Source organism: Spinacia oleracea, chromosome 1 (genome assembly GCF_020520425.1).
Source record: "Spinacia oleracea cultivar Varoflay chromosome 1, BTI_SOV_V1, whole genome shotgun sequence".
NCBI classification, from domain to species: domain Eukaryota; kingdom Viridiplantae; phylum Streptophyta; class Magnoliopsida; order Caryophyllales; family Amaranthaceae; genus Spinacia; species Spinacia oleracea.
This window is the reverse complement of record NC_079487.1, coordinates 78128225-78135852: the sequence shown is the minus strand read 5'-3', so window position 1 is coordinate 78135852 and position 7628 is coordinate 78128225. Positions and strand designations below refer to the sequence as shown.

General features: G+C 39.1%; 1 non-coding gene across 1 annotated transcript; it reads left to right on the top strand.

Moving 5' to 3' along the window:
• Positions 1–1091: 1091 nt before the first annotated feature.
• On the top strand, positions 1092–1210 carry LOC130466348 (5S ribosomal RNA). The gene has a single exon (XR_008926585.1). It is a non-coding gene; the product is annotated as a 5S ribosomal RNA (ribosomal RNA).
• Positions 1211–7628: the final 6418 nt, after the last annotated feature.

Sequence of the window (7628 nt, the reverse complement as noted above, 5' to 3'; positions counted from 1 at the left end):
CTACTTGTGAGAGTTTGGGGCCATGTTTTTAATTTCGCAGAAAAGTTGATTTATTAATGAAGATTTGTGCGGGGTTACAACGGATGTCATTCTTACGTCTACAATCAATTGAATCAGATTTAATTCAATACCAAAGCTACAACAGATCGAAAGACCCCTCGTTGAAGGCTGTATCAAACAACGATGTGAAAGAGGGTATTCATCATTGTCAAATCTCATCTACAACGATCGTGGTTTTGCCGGATTAGTATTTTGCTTGAGCCCAATTGTTTTGTATTTGTTAGTTTTGATTTCTATTGTAGATGCCGTATGACTATTTTATGAATGAACTAATTTTTACCTTAAAAAAAACAAATAAAGAAAAAACGTAACACTGAAAGTAACAGTTTGGTTGTGATTGACCATTTTCTGAAGAACGACTTGAGTCTTGGAAGTGTGTGCTTACAAATGTATATGTTACTAATTATTTCACGGGTGATCCTTGTAGTATTTTTAATGCTTTGGCTGAAATAAAATGCCATTTTTTGAGTTTCTTTGAGGAAGAAGACTGAAATGTTTTGACACTCTTCTTACAACGAGCAGTGCATTGGAATGAAAGTGAACACAAATGTTCTTCTGTTTTTAATTGGGTTTGGAGAAATCATATGGAATTTATTTTTACATGATTTTCAGAGTGACAAGTCTTAAGTGACTCCCAAGTTTTGATCTTTTGTACTAAGTGCTTTGTGATGGTGATGGTGAACCCCATTTTGCAAAGAAGAATAGGAGCAGAGAAAATACGGAGTAAACTCTGTGAAGTTTTTTTTTTTAAAATAAAATAATAGTTAACCACGATTAAATATTTAATGGAATAATTCATGGTAATAAAAAAGTCAATATCTTAAGTGTACCATTGGCAATATAATTAAAATTAAGTGTATCATTGGTAGAAGCCAATAGTACGTACAAGTGTACAAATGGGAATTTCCATAAATACTTTTTTCAAAATCACTAATAGTGTATAAAATTAATCATTTAACCCTTTAAAATGTTTATCTATCAACTTTTTGTTTTATATAACATACAAGTTTAAAAAAGCTAGATGAAAGTTAGGGTGCGATCATACCAGCACTAATGCACCGGATCCCATCAGAACTCCGCAGTTAAGCGTGCTTAGGCGAGAGTAGTACTAGGATGGGTGACCTCCTGGGAAGTCCTCGTGTTGCACCCCTTTAAAAAATCCCTCAAAAAAAAAAAAAAAGCTAGATGAAAGTTAAAAAAAATGGGGTAAAAAACATATTGGTATATAATAAATTTATCGTACACCTTGTGTGCGCAAGACCTTCTGTTAATTTTTTTTAGCAGAGAGAGCCTTTTTTTTTCCTTCGAGCCGTTGACCTCTTGGGCTAGTATTGCCTTAGTCGTTGAATCGGTAGTAGTTGAGAAAATTAACCTACATGTGAGTTGGGGCTAATTGTCTCACATGTAAGAAATAAAGAGAGATTAACTGACATAAAAGATTGTTAAGCTACTCCACCTATCACCAATTGGTTTTAGGATGGAACCGTTAGACTTATATGTAGTCAATTTCTTATCTAGTTTGTATGTGCTTGTGTATGACCAATGAGTTTGTCATGGTATAAGAGCTGGCGTTTCTGGCCCATTATCAACATCCAAGAAGGAAGGGCTCAATGCATTAAAAAATGCAAGGTGGAGAGGACTTGAACATTTGTTTGGAGCAGAAAGCCTAACATAATTGATTGACCAAACTAGGGGGTCATTCCACCTCAAGTTGGAAGACCAAAGAAGGCCCAATGAGAAAGTAATGACCTAGTCCAAATTGTAAGAAATAAGATGGACTTACATGTGAGGCGGATTGTTAGAGAAAACTAACCCACATGTGATTTGGGCCTGATTGTCTCACATGGGAGAAATAGAGGGAGATTAACTAACATATAAGATTTGTGGGTTACTCCACGTATCACTAATTGGTTTTAGGATGAAATTCCGCTAGAAGTATATGCGATCAATCTCTTCTCATGTACGAGTTTGTGTATGACCCATTAAGTTTATCATGGTATCAAAGCTGACGTTGTTGACCCATACATTATCAACACCCAAGAAGGGAGGGGACAATGAATTGAAAAATGCAAGATGGATAGGATTTGAATATTTGTTTGGAGCAATAGGCCCAACATAATTGATTTCTCCAAGTGTGAGGGGGGACAAAAATACGTTTTTAGAATATCTTTATCCTTCCCTGGGGGATGTGGCAATCAATATTAAGTAAACGGGGACTAACTGGGTGGTCGTAGCCTCCTGTTTACTAGACCATGGAGTCGTCAGTTTTCGACGACAATGAGGAAAACTGACAAAACCCAGTTATTGTGATACGAGAGTAACATCCGAAACTCATGCTCACGTATTTGACCACAACGGTCTTAGGTTCCCTTGTGATCCCTGGAGTGGAGATTGCTCAATGTACATCCGCATAGTAGGGATTGAGGGTTTGGGGGACATTTACTAATACGGGAAGTGCCCAGCATTAACCCATGCGGCGGTCCTTACTAGCTTAATGTAACGATGACGGGACATTTGTTAGACTACATTACTAATCTGAACTTATTTTAATGCACACGTATTAACTAACAAGCATCGATAGGATGATTTAGATTAATTTAAGGAACCTAGCAATAATCCGGATTGTCCAAAGAATATCTTATTAGGCGTGATCGAATAACCAATTTAATTATGTTAACATTTTATAAAGGTGATTAAAGCAATAAACATAATATGGCACGTTACAATATAGTTTAGGCTATATTGCGGTTCTCAGAAACTTACCACCTGTCTTTGCTCGTTTTCCTTTTCCGCAGCGTGCTTTCATCGACTTGACTTGACTCTTGGGTAAGAACCATAACTTCCTTTAGGCTTGCGAATGGGCTATACCTTCGGCGGTAATTGGGGTGTTTTGAATGCTTATACGGACAAAGTTTTGCTTAACAAGAGTTAATACGGAAGAACTATTACGAGTATAGGACGATTGCGAAGGCGTGTTGAGGGCTTAGGCTTAGATTATAACTTGGGTATAGTGTAGAGATTAGATGTGGTGTCTTTAATCCGGTGGTTTAAGGCCTTATTTATAGTGAAGATTGTCGTAAAGATAGACGTTTAGCAGTTATGAAACTGCTGAAACTCACCTGTGCGCAAGAATTTTCTTGCGCCCAACACCTCATCGCAATTATTTTCTTGCGCTGAAACTCAAGCGCCATATTACTCAATTTTGGTGTTAGATGAGATTCAGAGTTTGTGGTTGTATTGGATTGAAATAAGGGCGTGAGAATAATGTTTGCGCATGGATACATGCGTGAAAGTTTATTTGCACTGGGCCCTGTGCGCAAGAAATGTCTTGCGCTTGTGATCTTATCCACACGTTTATTCAGGATTAAAACTCTTTTTACGCTTTTCAATCTCTTTAGAGATTTAGGTGGAGTTCAGTTACTATAAATAGAAGTTACTACAAATAGAAGTTACTATAAATGGAAATGTGGATTTGGGGAATGAGCCAGTTAGTCTTAGAACGTTCATTGTTTGATTAGGAATGCATTGACAAGTGGATGTTTGTTTCATCACTGAAATTACCGCTTTTGGCCAGGGTAAAATTACTAATAGAAAAATCGTCATGTGCTTCCCTTCAAGTGCGGCTGATTTAGTAAATTGGCAGCATTTGAGAGCACAAAAACAAAAAGAAAAAGATACATTTTCACAAGTTCAGGCTCATATGAAAAAATTGGAAGCACTTAAATTCAAGTGTGAGCTTTAAACTCAAGTGCGGGCTCAATTCACAAACGAGTCGTCCAAAAGATTTCCCAAAAAAATTACATTCCCGCTTCTCCTCCTTCCCCTTCTCTGGTTCTCTGCTTTTCCCGCTTCTCATCCTTCCCTTATCTGGTTCTCTGGGTCCTTCCCCCTTCTCTGGTTCTTTGCTTTTCCCGCTTCTCATCCTTCCCTTATCTGGTTCTTTGGGTCCTTTCCCCTTCTCTAGTTTTGTGAAATTCAACATATTCTTTCCATTCTCTAGTTTCGTGAAATTCAACATTCACAGCACACACCGCACGACTAGCCGCGTCGCCTCTCGTGATACCGCTATAGAGTTATGAAAACAATATAATTCATGCGGAAAACCCATAAATCCAGGAATCCAAATTAATTGTCACATAGTCAATTAGCATAATTTAGGTTACATACAATGTGATGCGTGCCTTCCCTAACTTCTCCCGAACCGAACAAGAACAAGTCTTTAGATCTCCAAGTGTTGCCCCTCCGTAGAAAGTCCACAACACGTTCAGATCCGCCTTAGGTTCAACCAACTACAGTTAGCCCCACTTTGATTAAGTTTGATTAAGACGATGATCAAAGTATTATGGACGAAGTGCGTCTAACGAATCTAATTTTGGAAACTTATTCGGGTGCGAGGGTCTCACGAGCCCCAGAGTGATAACATTTGATTTAAGGATCATCACTTGGAATGTCAACATCTCTCCTTGTGAGTCATTGGAGATCCGCCGACTGAACTTATACCTTTTCACAATGTCATTGAAGGTGTTTAGATAGACGGAAATTTTCAAAAACGGAAGTTTAAAACATGTTTAGACTTAGACGAAGAAACTTAAGGACCCTGCTTTTTGAAAGAAAGCGAAAAACATTACTCGGCTGTCCTAATTTTTGAAAAAAGCGGCAAACTACTACCTTATTTTTTAGAGAAAATGGAATAAACTCAACTTAATTCTCGCTTTTTAGAAGTGGAAAACTTGGCTTAACTCTCGTATTTAGAAACGGAAACTTAGCTCTCGCCTTTTAGAAGCGGAAAACTTGGCTTAACTCTCAATTTTTAGAAACGAAAACTTGACTCTCGCTTTTTAGAAGCGGAAAACTTGGCTTGACTTTCGTTTTTTTAGAAACGGAAATTTTCAAATCTAACTCCCGTTTTTTAGAAAACGAAAATTCTTAAACTTAACTCTCGTTTTTTAGAAAACGGAAAATTTAATTTTCGAAAATAACTTGGGAATTTTTATTGTTTAGAAATAAGAAATTCCGATGAAAATAAAGGGTCGTGACCGGTTAGTGGATCAAGATTATATCCCGAGAGGTTGTGGCCTGTTGGTGGACCAACGATACTTATTATCATTTTTGAATAAAAATAATAATTTTGAAAAAAACACCGTTACTTTTTCCGCGGGAAGGAAATCGTAAAGTATAACGGTGAATTTACAGTTAGGCGAAGGCTAAGTGGCCCGATTTTTTTTATCAGCGAGTGTTGCAGCGCTATTTTCTCAATGCTTAACAGTGTTGCGCAAGAACATTCTTGAACTGACATGGCGGGCGCAAGAATTTTCTTGCGTTCTGCTTCTTTAAAACCGAGTTTTGACGAAAATATTCGTCATTTGTGTTGCAGTTTTGTTCGACATTTTTGTGAGTTCTCTTTGTAGGGTTATGAATAATACAAACAATATAATTCATGAGGAAAAACCATAAAACCAGGAATCCAAATTAATTGCCACATAGTCAATTAGGATAATTTAGGTTACATACAATGTGATGCGTGCCTTCCCTAGCTGCTCCCGAACCGAACAAGAACAAGTCTTTAGAGCTCCAAGTGTCGCCCCTCCGTAGAAAGTCCACAATACGTTCAGATCCGCCTTAGGTTCAACCAACTAGGATATTACTAAGGTTTTATGTACTCGGGTTAGGCTATAAAACATGTTCTCCCTTGAACACAATATATGTAAAGAATATGTCTTTGATGTATGTAAATTATGAGGGCTAGCCTCATATTTATAGAGTAGAAAATAAGGAATTGAGTCTGATTAAGAAAGAAATTACCAATCCCATTAGGATTGAAATTCTTAACCAATTAGAATTTGCAGCAATAATTAAACACTTAATTAATCGAATTCTAGTAGGACTAGGAAAACTAATACTCAAAGCCAAAGTTACTTGGCGACTAAGTAATCGGATATTTCTTGAAGCTCAAGAAGAAGCAACCAACGCAACCACAAGGGCCACGCTGCCGCGCGTGCCTGGATAGCCCCAAATGCAGTCGCTGCTGGCCTAAGGCCCCGCGCGTGCTGCTGCTTTGCCTCGACCATGCGCTGCTGCTTGCCTTGGCTTGTTGCTGCTTGCCTTGGCTCGTTGCGGCCCACGCTTCTCAAGGCCCATTGCACACGGCTGGGCGCCGGTGCTGGGCTTCACGCCTAGTGATGTGCGCTCGGCCTTTTGCTTGTCGAGCGATGGGCCGGCTCGCTTGCCGGCTTGTCGCTCGTCGAGCTTCTGATTCGTTTTCTGATTCCGGAATCTATCCCGTTTCGAACAAATATTTACGTTTCCGTCAATATTTCCGATTCCGGAAACCTAATCCGACAATATTTCCGATCCCGGTAATATTTTCGTTTCCGGCAATATTTCTAATTCGGTAATATTCCATTTCCGATAATATTTTCCGATACGATCCATGTTTCCATTTCCGGCAACATCTACGACTTGGATAATATTTATATTTCCGTCATGAACCATATTTTCGTTTCCGGCAATATCTTCATTTCCGTAATATTCTTTACTTTGCCTTTTGACGATTTCAGCTCCCACTGGAACCGAGATCAGTCATTTCCGAATGATCATAAATAGAGAACTTAATGAATAATATATTCACTTAAATACTTGTTTCATTCGCGTGCTATTTGTTTGACCCTATGGGTTCAGTCAAGAGTAAGTTGTGGATTAATATTGTTAATTCCACTTGAACTGAAGCGGCCTCTGATAGGTTATGATACATATGACAAAACATAAATCATGCGGAAAAACCTTAATGCCAGGAAACATATTATTTACACATAATCATTTAGCATAATTTAGGAGCATACACTTTGTAGCGTGCCCTCCCTAGCTGCGCCCGAACCGAACAAGAACAAGCCTTTAGGACTCCAAATGTCGTCTCTCCGTAGATAGTCCACAGTACGTCCGGATCCGCCTCAAGTTAGACCAACTAGAATCTCCCTTAAGGTTACTAGGAAATTCGGTTAAGTGTTTGCAAGTGTTTGGCTTATTTTTCTTTCAAAAACTTACCCTTTGAATACTTCAATTCCATGTTCATAAATTATGACCCTAGGCCCTTATTTATAGAGGTTTGGAAAGGGAATTGGAATCCTAGTAGGATACGATTTAATTAAACTTAGAATCCTACAAGGACTCTAATTAATTAAATAATCCTTTTAGGAATAGGAATTTAATCATACACCAAATCCTAATAGACTTAGGAATTGTGCATGGACACAAGCACACACACGCACGGAGCCACGAGGGCGCCTGCACGCGTGCGCTCGGCCCACGCAGCCCACGCTACGCAGCCTCACCTTGGCGCGCTGGGCCTGCCTTGCGGTGGGCCTGGCGCTGCCTTGGGCTGGGCCTTGGCACACGTCTTGCTTGCTGGGCGATGGCCTGGCTTCGTGCTGGGCCTTCGTCCGGCAGGCCTCGTCCGATGCTCATTCGTACGATACGCTTCCGATTAAATTCCGGTTCCGGAATTCATTTCCGATACGAACAATATTTAATATTTCCGATTCCGGAATTAATTTCCGTTTCGAACAAATATT